Source organism: Cydia splendana, chromosome 1 (genome assembly GCF_910591565.1).
Source record: "Cydia splendana chromosome 1, ilCydSple1.2, whole genome shotgun sequence".
In the NCBI taxonomy this organism is placed as follows: Eukaryota; Metazoa; Arthropoda; class Insecta; order Lepidoptera; family Tortricidae; genus Cydia; species Cydia splendana.
Genome location: NC_085960.1, coordinates 35,366,584 through 35,384,843, shown reverse-complemented (window position 1 = coordinate 35,384,843; position 18,260 = coordinate 35,366,584). Strand labels below are relative to the sequence as shown.

Genomic DNA, 18,260 nt, shown 5'->3' with positions numbered 1-18,260 from the left:
TATAGTCTAGCAAAAAAGTATATACGTAAAATTTGACAAAAAACAAATCAAGATAAATTATCTAATCACTTTTTGGAGCAATTTCAAACTCGATAAGCTGCTTATGCGACACAGTCATTCAACCTATGATACATCTATATTCCATAAGTTTTATAGTTATCAACTACAAGGAAATGATTGTCAAACCTACGCATATAAAAAAACACCCTTTAAGGAATTTGTATAGCTTTATTTCAAATAAGAAGTTCTGTAATGAGTCTTAAGATAACAAGTGTACCATTTCTATTTGAGATCAAAATTGCTTATAAGGGTCAACTTAATTACGAGGTACCAGTAAGAATGGGATATATTTGAAACCAAAATAGGAAAAAATATTATCTCGTGTTTTCATACCTTAGATTAACATAATTTTATTTTATTTTATCTATTTATTTCCCTTACTTGGCATTTTCTAATATTATGAAAAATAACAACAAAAATAAAGTTCCTACTTAAGTTAAATATATTTACTAGGTACTTCCAACACATTTCAGGTAAAATGGAATAAACGTAAAAAATTTTATATCTGAAATTAGGTAAATGATGATAAACGCCAATAGTTCACATTTGACAGTTAAGTAAATTTATCCATATGACATTAAAACCTATTATTCGGTCAGGTAAAAATAGTTAACCGACAGTGAAAGGTTAGTTGTCATAAGGCAAAATTATCCAAGTTAAGGTTAAGCTGAACTGGCAAATAAGTAAAAAACTCTAAGGTTCATTACATCGAATAACTTTTCATCTAATCTCCATTTTTCGAAAATTTGTTGAAAACTAAGTCGTTTAGTAACTTAAATGTACCAGTGATTCTCCAAATCACCGACTGGATAAGCGACACTAAAGTCGTCAGATGGGTACGAAACCTAGTCCATTCGATGCAGAAAAATCTGGCGATTCCAACGATGTATATAACTCAATATCTCTGAAAATGTCGCTTATCCAATTTCTCCTTTCCAGCGTCGAAATATAGATGGCGTTAGAAGCAAAAGCTGAAGACGCTAGGTGACTGGAGGCCTAACTAGGTAACTTATTCTTCAGTATATGACATCTATTTCATTCTATAAATATGAATTTTGCATAAAAACAAATGCCGGATTTTATAAAAAGCTTTTAGTGTTTTTTTAATTTGAATTCCCGCTTGACGCTTATGAATTACGCCCCATGTTACAAGCAGAGGCGAGCGTATGGCACGCGGCAAATGAACCAAAAAAAACCTACGAAACACGTTGATCGAATACTTCTTTTGATGTAATACCGCGCCAAAAGCGAACATGAATCCCGAGTCACCTTTTGTTTTACAAACTTTTGAATCAAATATGCATTAGTTTATTAGCTTGATCCTCGCCCATATAAGTATATACATTAATTAATAAATTAAACATTAAAATAAATTAACAAAAGATACCGAAAGTTCGAAGTGTAGTAATAAGTAGTAATAACCCTCGAAACAATTAAGTAATACGAGTATAAGATAACGGAGGTCGCGGGTTCGAACCCCGGCTAGTATCAATGAGTGTTTCGGAACTTACATAATTATGTACTAAATATCATTTTAGGTTTACGAGTCGCTTTTCGGTGAAGGAAAACAACGTGAGGAAACCGGACTAATAAGGTCTAGTTTACCCCCTGGGCTGGAAGGTCGGGTGGTAGTCGCTTTCGTAAAATCTAGTGCCTCCGCCAATTCTTAAGATTAGTTGCCAAGCGGACTCCAGGCTCCCATGAGACGTGGCCGGGACAGCGCGAGGAAGAAGAAGAAGAATACGAGTATAGTAGTAGTAGTAATAAGTAGTAAACTCTTTATTGTACAAAAAGACATATTAAAAATAACATACAATTAGTAAGAAGTACAAAGGCGAACTTATCCCTTTGAGGGATCTCTTCCAGTTAACCTTTGAGTAGATGAGAGGAGAAAGTGAAAAGGGGTGACAAATGCAGCAAAATGTACAACAAGGTACCAGAAAGATAAAGGATATAAATACATACAAAATTTATAGGATAAACATACATATATTACACAAACAGGAATGGGGAAAATACACTAAAAATTGGAAAGAATTAGAACGATATAAAGCAACTATACAATAGAAATATAGACAAATTAATCAGTCAGATCAGATAACCATAGCTTCTTTAACCTCTCCTTGAACGACGCAACCGATTGTGCCTGCCTGTGTGATTGATTGAGTATAAGATAAAATCTGTAAAATAAATGAAATCTTGCTTATCCTAAAGTAGGTAGGTACACTGAGTGCACTACTCACAGCAAATCAAACAGCAACAATGCAGTGACCACTGAAGTCCAGTGCACAGTGGGCCGTACTTGGACATATCTCGTGCTGTTTAGCAAAACTCAGTCAGTTCATACTAAATAATTTTGAAAACAGCGTATATCAGTCTTCAATATAAGGCGTTTAAGCCCTTTTCAGCATTAAACAGCTTTTGAAAAAGAGCGTATCTCAACTTGATGTTCATTCGTCCACGTTTACAGAAAAGGACTGTATCATCCTATGTGTCCTCTGCAGTTATGCCCTATTAAAAATGAAGAATTATAGTTCCAGTTGCTTGGACAATAGAGATTATTAGTTTCGCGGGATGCATGGCTTTTATGCTCTTTTATGAACGTATTGCACATTTCTAGGAGAGAGTTGAGAAGACCGTATTTGACTCTAACGTTTGGGAGATTTACGTCCTTTAGTAAATGCGAATTCCACGGTTGGTAGTGAATTGACGTGCGTGCTGGATCCAAGCCAGACGTAGCCGACGTTGAGCCGAAGTTTCCGTACATATTCCAAGTTTAATCCGAATCAAGCGAGCTAGGGCTTGCTAAGTCCCGTGACATACAGATTAGAGGTCGGGAGAGTAAGATGTACCTACTGTACATAATACATATCACAGTGTTCGAGCCGTTATTGAAGCGATTATCTGTGGTATCTTTCGCAAAGGCTCAAAGTCACTTAAAGATCAATAGACCGAGGTGCGCTAGGAGAAACTTTGTAGCTCGTAGAACCGATGCAGGGGCAGAAAAGTTCTTGTATTTTGACTGTGAACCGGAAGACGCAAAGAAAAAAGCCTCCATTATAATACAAAAATTATCCAGGCATGATCGCAGGCAACCAATGTACCCATGAGAGTAAAAGGAATCCTTGGGGAAGTCTTGCTCATGACCTACAATTGATTAATGTATTTCGGCTCAAATTATGATGATTTTAAAGACTTGTAATATTGGCGCAGTCAGTAGGATACCTATCTACGAGTACCATCACTTTTTTTTATATATAGACTGTGTAGTGTGTACCAACCTACGGTAAATACGATGTTAATATTGTCATGATATTATATGGTAAAGAAAAGCAGAATGTGAAATGAGTTACCTGCTGAGGTATTTCCTTTGCGCTACGACTACGACATGGTGTTCTTCAAGTACCTGGCAACTTATAAGTGGCTCCTCCGATGTTGCTTACGTCTATGGGCGACGGACGGTGATTGCCAGAGTTCGGACAATTCATTGCAAAAATCATCACGAGGCTCGTCTGCTCGTTGACTGACAACCACATAAAAAATAACTATCGGCGCGATTCGGGAAATGAATTAGAGATTCACTAGATATGAAATAGTAAAGATATGTGCCGTTCCACGGCAAAAGGTACCTTTTGGCGGCTGGCGCTTACGCTATTATTAACGCCGCTCCAATATTCAGCCGGGGCAATGGTACCTTTTGCCGTGGTAACATCACAATATATCTTTACTATTTCATATCTAGTGAATCTCTAATTCATTTCCTGAATCGCGCCGTATGTTTCGAATAAGTTGGCTAGTTTTATGTTCAACTCCGTGTCGGCCATCCAGCCCACCCGTGCGTCCCCGCGCACTAACTCTCAGCATCCTAGAGCAGATAAAGTTTGCCTAATTAACACACTTGCTCGTCACGTCACCACCTGTTCCGTTAGTTTGCCTTAATGTATATTGTTTTGTTCAATTAAAACCCCATTAAGAGTAGCATTAGTGTTAACGAGACTTCAGGGAACTGCTGGAACTAAAAAGCTTGTCGTCTTAGTGGCAATGAATGAATGGGACATGTATTGTGATTAAATATTTTAAAATTAACAAGGTAGCGGTAAATAGCTGAACAAATTTCAATTTCAATATATAGAAGGCGATTTGTGATTTGAGTTGACGTTACTCTTACTCTTGACCTCGAGAAAAATAAGTATATATGTTAGCTTTATTTTATCGTAATTACTTAAACTCAATGTATACTGAATGAGTACGCGGAGGGGCACAATGATGCGGGCGTTACTGTAGTCCTTGCCTAGTGGCAGTTTTATGACTGACTAAATTGGATTAGACGTGTCAGTGTCAAAAGTGACGTTTTTGTTTGAAGAAACGTCACATTTGACACTGACATATCTAATCCATATCGTTTCTAGATCTATTAAATGACGTATCTTAAAGTTCGAATCAGGCTGCAAGGTTCTTAAAACTAGAATACTTACGGATATTTGTACGCATCACTCATCCTTGTAGACGAACTTTTGCGACGAAAGATGGTCCGTTCTGCCCTTCAAATGGCCATTCTGTCACTGTAATACTGAAATTCAAATCCCACCAACAATGCCTTCAACTGAGTCAAACTAAAGTCGGTAACGGAATAACTTAGCATAATCAACAAAGACATCGCCCGCGGCAATATTACGTCCAGAGTTGTGTAAGGTCTGAAGGAATGACCAGTGCGGTTAGGGCTGTCTCAGCGTGTAAGCTTATACCTACATCAAAAGCGGGGCTGAAGAAACATTGAAGATAGGATCACTATTGCGTGACGTTGAGTCCTCTATGCGATGAGAAAAATTAGTCATCTGACAGTTGATAGTCCTTAATTTGGGAATATGAAAGTTATCCACAATTTTGCTATGACAGGCGCGAGGAGTAATCTGCTTCATAAAAAGTTTTTTTCCACGCTATACATTTAACGTTAACAATATTAAACTTGACCCGTATATAGTGCTCTCTCGATCAGTTATAAGTTGGGTTGTTAAAGTTGAGAATTGTTAAAAAGTTAAATTTCTAAATATTTAGCCTAGAACGCAAAGGGCCAAAAACTAAGCCCTAATGCGTAGTGTACCCTATTGTACCGTTTTGGTCATTTGCGTTACTATCGCCTCAACCCTACGTCAACTATGTAACGAAACCGTTGCATTTCATCCCCCCCTCCCTTCCTCCCCTAATAATCAAGTTAGCGAGTTGGCCAAGATGTCGCCGAATATTCTGACAACATTGTTCCTCGGAATATCTTGCGTTGAAATTAACATACATTTACGATATAACGAGTTTTATGATGTTAAAGGTTGAATTCCGTTTTATTCAATTTTCGAACTTGGTTTAGGCGATTTGAATTATTTTTTAACTTATTAAGGAAAAGCTTGAAGAAGTAATTGGAGTCGGATTAGCTGACTCTTGAAATCATTCATAGATTTAATGCTCAGTAAAAGGGGTTGAGCACACTAACCACTACTTCCAGTAACATTTCTATTATTACACCGATATACAGGATTAATTATAAAATATTACAAAAGATCAAATCAAACATAACCTCGGACCTGCCACCAAACCTGACAGTTCTCTATCTCAACCAAAATGACCACAAAAACCAAACCACAAGAACCAAAAAGTATAAAGCCAGGTGCAATACTACATGTATTGTGATTATCAGTATAAGGCCACATACAGGATATTAACTATTGTGATGCTTATACTCTGCATGGCTATGTTATCATTAATGTCAGATTTCTATGAAAATCTTCGTCTTCTTCCTCGCGTTATCCCGGCATTTTGCCACGGCTCATGGGAGCCTGGGGTCCGCTTGACAACTAATCCCATGATTTGACGTAGGCACTAGTTTTTACTAGTTTTTAGTAGTTTTTCCAACCCAAAGGGGAAACTAGGCTTTATTGGGATTAGTCCAGTTTCCTCACGATGTTTTCCTCCACTGAGAAGCAACTAGTGAATATCAAATGATATTTCGTACATAAGTTCCGAAAAACTCATTGGTACGAGCCGGGGTTTGAACCAGCAACCTCCGGATTGAAAGTCGCACGCTCTAACCGCTAGGCCACCACCGCTTTTTTTCAGATTTCTATGAAAATATGATGTTTATGATGTGTAATATGATAACTCACGTTCTTCTGTTCAAGTCTGTGAAAAGTTAGCTTCGGCGGACTCTAACTGCCGTATTTGAACTTCAAGATATTCACAAGAGACGACACGTACTAGATCCATTCTAGATACGTTATAGTTTAGATTTCAACTAGTTCTCTTTTGCAGCTCAATTTGGGCAACCAGTGTCACTTTTAAGTCAGATAGTGTTAGATATATATTAGATGTGAATTGGATCTCTAAGTCATATCTTGTGGAAATCGTTCAAGAGTATCTCTAGAATCGCATAAATGTCAAATTTGACAGGTTATCTATCTATGTATATAGGTAACATATCGTTATCGTATCTTGGTGACGTCTAAAAGATATCTAGTAGATGTCTATTTCAAAATCCGAATCGGGCCCTTAGTATAATTTTAACGAGTTTCGTGTGAAGTGTGTGCATCCCTTTTTTGGGCTTTAATAACCTAAGTTTATTAACTCCTTTAAGTTTTTCTAGTAGGTAAATTTGATTGTATATAGATGTTGATTGTGGTGATAATAGATACTAGACAATTTTACACAGATCGACCTAGGCCCACAGTAAAATCAGTAAGGCTTATGTTGTGGGTACTAGACGATATACACTTATACAGGGTGACCTTAGCCATTGGACAAACCCTGAAGTCCCACGTAGGGTTACTTCTCAGAAATGCTCTAACGGTAATATTTTTTTAATTAGAACATAAGATAAAAAAAATAATTATCAAACAAAAGTTATTTCCAATAATCGACAACAAAAATAATCAACTGTATTAATCATTGGCAGTGCTTTTGACAATTTGTTTGAAAATGTGCGGCAATGATGACATTTGTCAAAAGTCAGAATCTTATTAATGTTATAAATAAAAAAGACAATCAAAACGGTCGAAGAAGGTTTCATACTATTTATTACCTCAGGAGCTACTAACATATACAGGTTGCTCCAAAGTAAAAAAAATCGTAATTTGTTAATTTCTTCGTAACCGCTACACCGATTGTTATGATACTTTGTATACTGGTTCTAAATACCCTAATGCATATGTACATTTCGGCTTTGTCCAATGGCTAGGGACATCCTGTATAAGAGAAAATATCCATAATTCAAGAACAAATATTTGTGATAATCATACAAATAAATACCCTTACCATGATTTGAACTTGAGACATCCTGCTTCGTAGGCAGGGTCCCTACCTACTAGACTAGGAGGCCGTCAAACGGCAGAAATGTATACTTAAAGAATTTACAAATAAATAAAATAATTTACAAAAAGATAAATTTTCATTATAAAAATACATACTTAATTTTAGCTGCAGAAGTAGCATTCAGATTGTCTCAAATGAAAACACAGCAAAATGAAATTACATTTCATTATTAACTTGAATTTTCATCGTAAGGTCGTCATCCCCTTGCCATCCGGTGAAAACACAGTTAGTAACAAATACAGTAGTATAACTTCACAGACGTTGAGTGTTAAATTTATTATCATAAAGTCATCATAAATAAACTAGTGGGTCTGTGAGCGGTAGACCTCGCGAGCATAACTTAAAATTGAATAGACGCATGATTGGGTCATTAAAAAAATCATAAACTGAATCGACAAAATAAATTATCTATTTAATCATCGAACCTGCTCGTGCTCACAAAATTTCACGAGAATCGGTTAACGAGTATTTCGACCTGTACGGTTACCATCAGTTTGTCACTGACGTAAACGCCGTCGAGAACGTAATTTACTTTCTATACATCCCGTTTGCACTAATATGCGAGTGCGAGCGAGATGTATAGAAAGTAAAATACGTTCTCGACGGCGTTTATGTTAGTGACAAACTGATGGTAACCGTACTGTAAAGGAAACATCCGGACATACGAAAGTAACTCGGTAACTCTCGGTCAGTTATAACATTATCGGTAGAAAGTATTTTTACTGTTTGATGTACATTGACTGTAGCTAAATATGCCCCCACGTTTGACTTTTTTAGATTATTTGGTTATTATAAGAATTTAAGAAACTTTCTCTGGATTACAGATGTACTACTTTTTTATACTGTGACGCTTATTTGCGCAATTTCAGTCGGAAAGTGCAATCTGCATAATCTTCAACCCTTCGAACGCTTAACGGCCATTGACCTGTATCCGCTTACGCCATCTACTTGTGTATGCATAATGTATGTAGATCTTAGGGAACCGGGTTTTATTATTATATTTTCTCAGAACGTAAGAGATTAATTTAAGTTTTTGTGAGTAAGAAAACAATACCTATTAATAGTAATACAAAGCGATATCCCAGCGCCATCTGCCATCGTTATTCTCATTAACAATACAACTTTACATTTTCACATGTAATTATAATATATGTAGTACTTAAGTATTTGGTAGGTACCTAAACATTTTGAATACAATATAACTCGTTTACAACATAACACTTGTAATTATAATAATAAGTAGTACTTATTTACTTAAACAATGTTAACCTTAGCACCATTATAACTCGTCCACGTCAAAGTAGACTTTCATTTTAACCATTTTTCAGTTTCAATTACTTACATAATGCCGGGGCTAAAAGAAACACCCGTTGACATTTACCTCACGGACGCTCACTAATGAATGCAAATTTCATCACCAACGCACTCGCTTCGTAAAATACTTAATTACGAATATACAAGGACGGTTTATTAAATCTGTAAGTTATGTACTGAGTCCGACATATGTAACGGTTTAATTTAATAAGGACGAAGTTAAATGCAGTTAAAATTTGGGAACGAAAGTTGCCTCTTTTTTGAGCCACATTTTTTCATTATTATTCTCTTGGAATAATAATGAAAGAAAAAATAGGTACCATTTAACTAATTAATCTGTATTCACTAAGGTATACCGTGTCATTATAATGTTCTAGAACATTTTGTGCAGTCAGAATATGTCGACGTATATTGTCAAAATGATGATCGAAAATGCTAGCAGCAGCACCCACAATGCTAGCAGCAGCACCCACAATGCTAGCAGCAGCACCCACAATTATTATGAGTGTCACCGGTCTTCTCGGGGCTCGGGGCTGTGAAGTAGGGTTGAGCCGGTGGTAGTTTCTGACATTCATTACTTTCATAGCATTAACTATGTGTGGAGTATCGCTTTATTTCGTTCTTAGAGTTTACAAAAACAGAATCTAGGTTGGTATTTCCTAGTAAGAATATGAATAGGTAAGGTACTTGTACCCGCTCCTTGTAATGTGTTTGCGAACGAAAGTGTGTATGCTATAAGTACGATATTAAAAATTATCCGACGGAACCCTAAAACAGGACCAGAACTTAAAGAAAGTCTGTCACTCAGAATCCTCCGGGCTCCCTCCGCGAGTAATAATTTCCAGACAAAATTATCTTCAGGCCTGTAATAGTTTCATACTTATTTGGAACACTTGGCGTTTTATACGGAGTTAAATTTGGGCACAATCCACAAAAAGGTCTACTTTGTCGGGAACATGACGAGTATGGCAGTTACCTGAGTAACCTGTAGAAATTTATATTATATAAGAATAAGAATACCGTTGAATTTAAAGCTGTATTAGAAGTCTTAAAAATACAGCGTTTGCACCGCAAAATACAGCCAATTGGGTTAAAATACATTATTTACTTCAAATTTAATAAAGATGAAGACGAAGTTTATTGTTCACATAGGTAAACACAAATATAAAGTAGTTGTTTATAAACCAAGTTTTGTAATTCTTATGTATATCGAATAAGGCTAAAGTAAAATCCCACTAAAAGAAGCGATATTTTTTTCAAAGGAAAAATATTATAGGTATACATATTTGTTCTTGTCAAAAAATGTACAGTCACGAACTTTAATTTGGGACCCATTTCCATAAAATGTTGTTAGAACATTCATAATGCAATAAGGTTGAAACTTCAGTTCGATAGTGTTGAAATGTCAAATTAAGACATTTAAAAGTCATATCGAACCGACCCTTGAAATGATAACCTCTTTGCAAAAAGCTATCACTACGGTTTTCGAAATCTGTTTAAAGTGACATTTTAACAAAATATTATTTCGCAAATTGACGTAATTGAGCGGTTGCCCCTAGAAACGTAAACGTACGTACGGTACGTATGGTAAACATTATTATGACACTGCCTTAAAATATTAGCTCTAAATAGCGTCAGTTTGCTACACGATATGAATATCAACCTACCTTACACGATATGAATATCGTGTAAGGTAGGTCCCAAATTAAAGCGCATGACTGTAAAAAGCAAGCTACGCGATAAAAATACCTGTTTAAGTTAAAAAAAATGAAAAAAATGTGTAGGTTGTAGTATAGGTCTTAGATAAAAACCGCAGTTGGCAAAGTCACAGTGCGAATTCGGGCTTCTGTTCTCATTATAATATAAGGGATCTTATGTTTACGTTTACAAAATTTATTGTTATAGTTGAATTGTGTTCTGGGTTGTTTGGCAGTTTGTCTTTGAACTTGACTTGAATTCCATTTGCATAGTCGAATTAAATAAATATTTGTCGAGGTCACGGGCTGTTTGCTTTTAGTTAAGATATCGTAAAAATAAGTACCTATATTTATATAACAGTTTCATCCTTTATTAAGATACCTATACTGACAGTTTAAACCGTAGAAAGTAGTAACTTAGAAATATGTTCTTATTCTTCGAATGTTATAAAGCTACACTGCGAAAGTATTTTTTGCAATTTAATCTTAAATGGGGTAAAATGGGTTAAGGGTTTTTAATTTTGTATTCGTGCCTAGCCTAGCTGAAAAAAAAAGACCATGACATACTTACCATTCAGACGTGTATTAATAATTGTAATGTTATAGCTACATTAATACTACATTATGACTAGTTATGGTTAGTTGCATTTAATTGGCAGTTTCTTCTTATATTATAAAGTTAAATTGCATGAGATTTTTCTCATACAATTATGAAAATGTTGGACATGCCATTTATTTAGATATCAGTTTGATGTCACAGTAAAACTGCCTTCGAACTTTAAGATACGTCAATTAATAGATCTAGAAACGATATGTATTAGATGTGTCAGTGTCAAAGTGTCGTTTTTGTTTGAAGAAACATATCTGACATTGACACTGACATATCTAATCCATATTGTTTCTAGATCTATTAACAGACGTATCTTAAAGTTCGAATCGGGCCGACAGTGTGTAATTTTATTGACCTCACGGTTAGCGTGTGCATTATTTGTATTACACCCTTTTACCAATTACATTTCATTGTTCGTAAAACAATTGAAATGTTAAAACATCCGCCATTTTTAGAACGTAATTAAGTTTCGTTTAAGTTGTTTTAATTAATGGAGGGTACGCGGGTCCGGGGTTAGTGTGCTAACGACTCCGCCGTTTTACATTTCAATACTATTCATTAGTCTTTTGTATCGAAATTGCTGTTTTCTGGTGGAAACTTTACTCAGAGGCCGGTATCAAAGTTTAGTATAGTACAGTACATCTGGTGCTACATTACGATACCTGGTGCTATAATAAGCACATTACGTTACTACGTCGACATTTCAAAGGGCCATAGCTCCACTCAGATAATGTATGTATGTATGTATGTCACTTTATTGCACATAAACAGGTTTACATAAAACGGACAAAAACAAAACAAAAATAAAAATGTTATGTACAAAGGCGAACTTATCCATAAAAGGGATCTCTTCCAGCTAATCTTTGATAAAATGTGAAAGGATCAAACACCAACAGGTGAAAGACAATTTAATATGGACAAATAGCAATAGATAATTATTGAAGACAGGAATTATTTTAGGTTAAGAGAAACGATAAAATAATTTTATTACTTGCATCAATATTATTATTATTGCATCAATATTAGACCAGTTATCTGAAGAATTTAAGTACGAACGGGAATAAACTAGTACATTAAACGTACGAAAAGAAATGCAGACGTCTAAGCGAAAATTCAATTTGTTTTACTACGCGTCTAACGTTCCCATTTTATCACATCGGTGTCTAATTTGCGGAGAAACAGCTGTTTTCCACCGTAAATACTGTGGCGCTGTCTATTCTGTCCAACTAATAACAAGGTTTTTGAGCCGAGTATTAAGCTTTGCTAAAATCGAGCTTGAGAGTGAAGTGTTAGAGTTGAAAATCCCTTGTCAACGGGGTTTTAAGCTGGTAACGAAGGGCGGCTTAAGGCCGTCAGCGCCGCAGGTTCGTCGTCCGACAAAAGTCACTTTAGAGGAGAATTTTCAAGAAATTCGTCGCGGCAAGAGATTTATAGGTGTGCTAAGGAAAAATCCAAGTACCTATATATTAACTTATAACATTTACTTTTATTCTTGACATTCTTTAGTGATTTTTAGGGTTCCGTACCCAAAGGGTAAAACGGGACCCTATTACTAAGACTTCGCTGTCCGTCCGTCCGTCCGTCCGTCCGTCCGTCCGTCCGTCCGTCCGTCCGTCTGTCACCAGGCTGTATCTCACGAACCGTGATAGCTAGACAGTTGAAATTTTCACAGATGATGTATTTCTGTTGCCGCTATAACAACAAATACTAAAAACAGAATAAAATAAAGATTTAAATGGGGCTCCCATACAACAAACGTGATTTTTGACCAAAGTTAAGCAACGTCGGGAGTGGTCAGTACTTGGATGGGTGACCGTTTTTTTTTCCTTTTTTTTTTGTTTTTTTTTTTTTGCATTATGGTACGGAACCCTTCGTGCGCGAGTCCGACTCGCACTTGCCCGGTTTTTACGAAATATGGGGGTACGAATTCTATTGTAATATCAAAATCAATTTTAGCAGTAGAGCTTTCTGCAAAGTAGATTAGGTTTGAAAGTGAAAGACGGAGGTTAGGTTTTTGTAGACATATCTTAACGTTGTATTCATAAATGTAAAATGTGATAAAGCCTAATTTTGGTTTAACCCCAAATGTCCACAGTGACAGTTTTCGTTTAAAATCCATATGATTAACAATTCAATTCAATATCAATATTTATAAAAAGTGGTATTTCCATATAAGTAATTATAAGATAATATTTACTACGAACGGAAATTGTCTTTAAAATCTTTTTGATACGCTATTACTCCTAACTACCTCAGTTTGCACCTTTACTGTAATTACAAACAACGTTTTATCACAACTTGAACCCAATCTACACAGTTATAACTTGCAATTGCAATTACCTTAACACAAAAGTCGCGAAAGTGGGGCACTGAGCGTTTGAAGAGCGTTTTAGTTGCGTTTTTGCAGCGTCTCGTGCACAATTAAACCCTTCGCTAGACCCAGCAAAGTTTGTGGGGAGACCGCATCCGTCTCCTTTGTATCTGGAATGGGGTGGTGCAGGCCATGAGAAACTGCGATATTGTTATATATTTTATAATTTTGATACGTGTCACTATGATTGTCAGTTCGGTACGACTACCACCAGTTTGACACTGACATATTCGCTAGCGTGTGCGTGTTGCTTTGCATTTCGCTCGTACTCGCATATTAGTGCAAGCGAGATGTGTAGAAAGTAAGTTACACAGACGTTAGCGAATATGTCACTTTGGGACTGCTAAGGCAGTCGTGGTAAGGCTATATTTAGGTAGGTTTGTAAAGGTATATTAGGCATTTGGCAGACGTCAATAGGTGACATAATTCTTTAGGAGTATTTACTCTTTTCTTGAAGGTCGTATCGGTCCAGAAATGCCGCGGGTGATTGTTTAATTCACAGTTTAGCCGTACGAGGCAGAAATTTCTGAAGAAACGCGCAGTTGAGGACTGCCCATTTAATAAGTCGTGAATATGGAAATGTTGTCGCGTAGAGCGATGGCGGAATGAAGACTTCTTTCCTATTGAGGAACGCTCCCAAAACACTAAAAATGACTCGCCTCGCGACTCTAATTTAGGCACAATTTGGACTTATATCAGTTGTACACTGTGTATTATGAATTTATGAGCTACAATTCGCGTTTGCCGCTAAATCGGACCACTCTCTAGTTGGCAGCTCTCGAGATGAGCGTTTGCTAAATACCCACGGTTCTTCACAGACTCAGTTGCTTGTTACATGACTGTTACGAATTTCGGACACTGAACTTTGAAGGAATAATCACTCTACGAGCGTTTATGTCGTCAACTAACATACTTATTCAATTCTAATATAGTCTTCGGTTACCGCGTTAGTTACAAATACAAAATTATTTATTGCAAAAAAATACACGTGAAATATGATGCAAGGGATGGAGCTACCCTGTAAGCAAAAAATGCCCGTGTTGGGTAACACCGCTCTTCCCTATTATGTAACATGATGTAGGTATACAATTAAATTAAACTAAGCTAATTATTTAGTTACTTGTGAAATTAAACTATGTTAACATGAAGTAATTTAAAATACATCCACACGGTTTGAACTTTTTACAGCCTTTGTTGCATGACTGTTACGAATTTCGGACACTGTGCTTAAATTTAATCTCATGACCGAATATACTCAAATAAGATGTTAATCTGTTTACTGCTGTAACAAAATATGCCTTATCTCTTTTTCGCTTCACAACTTCATCATTGGTTAGTTTAAAAAAAAATACATGAGAACTTGACACATTTATAAACAAAAACGCAGGGTCACATGAAAGTCGGCACAGGTTACAGTTACAGGAATGACCTGAAATTAATGTTAAGAGTGTTTTGAAGTACCTAATAGAAACTTATGTACAGGTTATACGTTATTAATTTCTGAAAATCGTAAAATAAAAGACACTATCTTACATGTAAACGTCACTGCCACAATCTCTTCCTTCACAAGGTCCCAACAAAACATTGTGTTTTATCCTTAACGATTACAAAAGCCATTTTTCCATGACGTCACGCGGTAACGACCAGCGTTTTCAATTACCCAGTAATTGTGGTGAAAGCCGTAATGGCCGACGGAACCCGGCAATTTTGAACGTCGAACGCAAATTGCATTTGTTTTTGCTATCCGCGATAGACAGTGTTTGGGGTTGATATTGTTAGGTTAAATATTGACTATCTAAAAATCAAGAAGTTGGTGCTAAAAATAAATTATCACTACACCAGCTGATATTAAAGACTCCTTATAGAAACTGATGATAAATTTGTATTTTATTCACAAAAATAGCACAGTAATTTTAATGAACTATTTCCTCATGTTGGTTGGAAGAAAATAAATATTGAATAAAGAAAATAAATAAATAAGAATGATAAATATTGAACAGCGTTCATTTAGGTTCGATTTATAATGTTTTACAGTTAGTATTCTAGTATTGGTTTGGAGAAAAAAAAAATTTCAAAGAAAACAAAAAATCGAAAATATGAAGCATGATATTCTTCTGAATAGCAACTATTTGGATCCCAAGTCTACAATCTATATGGGTATTTTTTAAAGGAAATAAAAAAACTCTTCATCTGACCTATCTGACCTGATAAAGATAAATACTATACTAACTATAATGGACACTTTTCACGTAAGAAACTCTTCTCGGTTAGTCTCAAGGGAGCGGCGGTCAACGCTTTACTTTTGAAAAGGCTTATCTCAATACAATATTGTAGTATCTTACGACCTTTGTTTATTGAGTCAGGGGTAATAAAATGGCTAAAGCGAACTGCCAATTTGGTTGTGTTCAAGAAAAAAGATTGCTTTAGGTATTACAAGTAATGTGAAAGTCGAGAACTAACTTTACTAGGAGTTTCTTTTTCTTATTTTATTACTTTAGCATAGTTCATAAAAAGTGAAACGATTGAGACAGTTAAAGTACATATAGTGGTTATAGAAATATCTAATATAAAACTGTAGATAAAAGTATGTATATGTTTTTTAATTTGGTGGTTTTTAATTATGTAATCGTGTTTAACAATCAATAATTATTTATAATATATACCTTTTCGGCGTTAAGAAAAGTAATAACACAAACGAAATCTGAATAGGATCGTAAACCGCTTAGCCTGTAGACGGTTTAAAATTAAAATATGAACACAGTGAAATATGTATGAAACGTAAGTATGCGGTTAGTTTTAATTTAACAAATCGTTATGACAGATTATTGACACGATCTTGACGATCGCCTTGGTGATTGGCGGCATTGGCGCGCATCTCACGCACGACTTTCACTTCATTTCGCTTGCACCAACCACCGTGAGTGATTTTCAAGTTTGTATCGAAACCAGATCAATACTATAACAAGTTGCTAAATCAGATTTGGGCTAGACTAATCAAATGAATTCTAAATTGTATGCTTAGTTTCAAACGCTGTTAATGGCTACCGGCCAGTTTCTGTTGTCCTGTACGGCTACCACCAGTTTTGACATTGACAGATTAACTCGCGTCTACGTAAATTACTTTCTATACATCTCGCTTGCACTAATATGCGAGTACGAGCGAGATGCATAGAAAGTAAGTTACTTAAACGTGAGTGAATATGTCAATGTTAAAACTGGTGGTAGTGCTTCTGTACTAACTTTATGTTGTTTATTACACAAACAGATATGAATACATATTTATGCCATGTTTACTTTTGTTTCAGGTAAGTGTTTACCGAAACTCAATGCTGCATACCGAGCTAATGACCTAGATGTCTTCAGATAGGTAAGCAGCAAATACCGACTTAGGGCCAGTTGCACCAACCACATTTGACAGACTGATCAACGTCAGCCGGCGCGCCCCAGCGCTTTACTATGAAACTTTCCATACATAAAAATTTAGCGAACTCTTTAACGATACGAACAGTTTGGTGCAACCGAGCCTTAGTACAGTCAGCATCAGTCGTAGTAGATCAGGTGAGGGCGTGCGTCTAAACTATCTACCGTTTTCTTAACAAAAACAGATATATTTCCGAATGTAGAACATTTAGATTGCGGGAAACACTTTAAGGAATGAACTAGAGATATATCTGTATTCCAGGGTGGCAAATATTTTTCTAAACATAGTTTTGTTTCATCCACTACTATTGAAGCTGACTGTGCACACCTTTTAGATAGGTAGGACAAAACAAAAATACAAACAAAAAGTTATGAAACTACATTTCAGAACTGCAACACCGCTGAAAACCTCACTCAAATTCAATTAAGCGAATATTTTTTCCTCAAAGTAGGTAATATTTACACAAAGCGGTCCACGAATTTCTACAAACCAAAGAAAGTAAAGTTCCGTCGCTAATAACCCCGGCGAGGCGTCGCTACAAACTTCGGTTTACTAATTCAAACTTAACGAAAAACCTACAATTTTGCTAATTTCTCCAAGAACTATATTCTGCTCAGTAACTTTATTTAAATAAAGTCGAAGTTTCCCTTTGAAAGTTATTCAAATGTTTGCTTTTTGGGTTATATTTCGCCCGATCTTTTCACCGGCGGCTGTTCGTTTTGCGTTTCGATGATACTGGGTTTTTGTTACACTGTCGCTAAAGTATAGTAATTATATGATATTCATATAGCGTCGGCGTTATACAGTATAATGTTTGTTACCTATATAATTATAATTATTATATATAATTATGTTGGGTTGTTAACAATCTGTTATACATATCGTATCTGGACGTAATATTTACGGACGACACGGATTAGGTATATGTGTCAAAAGAGACGTTTTTTTGAAAAAATTGAGGTCGTTTAGCTGCTTACTTTGTAAGGGTATTTTAACAGAATAACCCTTTTTCATTGTTGTTGGATATACATGCTCTTTTGCTTTGGTCAACCATGCGAATAGTAAATTTCTAAGTAAGATGTGTTAGCTCAAGCATACCCAACATTTAGACTACTCGTTTTCGCAACGTCCTATCTCGACGATTTCTGAAATTTAAACTTTATTTTGAAAGACGCAAAGTTGTTTTAGATTTGTTGTTAGAATAGTTTAACTAATGCTCGGACGAACAAGAATAGAGTTGACGGCATGATGTTTTACTCGTACACTGAAACTCAGTTTTATAAAATATTAAATTTTTGAACAAATATTTTGCCTTGTCCAAAATTTTTCGATTATAAAATACGAAATGTCTCAAATACAAGTTTATTTGACCGCTACTTAATACACCAGCACGCACGTTATTTAACTTTTGTTGACAAACTAAGGAACCAA

The 18,260-nt window shown here is 35.7% G+C and overlaps 2 protein-coding genes across 9 annotated transcripts in view; one reads left to right on the top strand and one right to left on the bottom strand.

Annotated features, from left to right (window-relative positions):
* Window positions 1-18,248, bottom strand: part of LOC134794330 (L-2-hydroxyglutarate dehydrogenase, mitochondrial) — a 417,328-nt gene extending 399,080 nt beyond the window's left edge. Inside the window, exon 1 of the mRNA XM_063766124.1 lies at window positions 18,236-18,248. The gene's annotated coding sequence lies outside the window, so the exon portion shown is untranslated. The remainder of the gene's footprint in view (window positions 1-18,235) is intronic.
* The window catches only part of LOC134794278 (CUGBP Elav-like family member 4), an 883,344-nt gene that overhangs the window by 244,348 nt on the left and 620,736 nt on the right, over window positions 1-18,260 (top strand). The window lies entirely within an intron of this gene.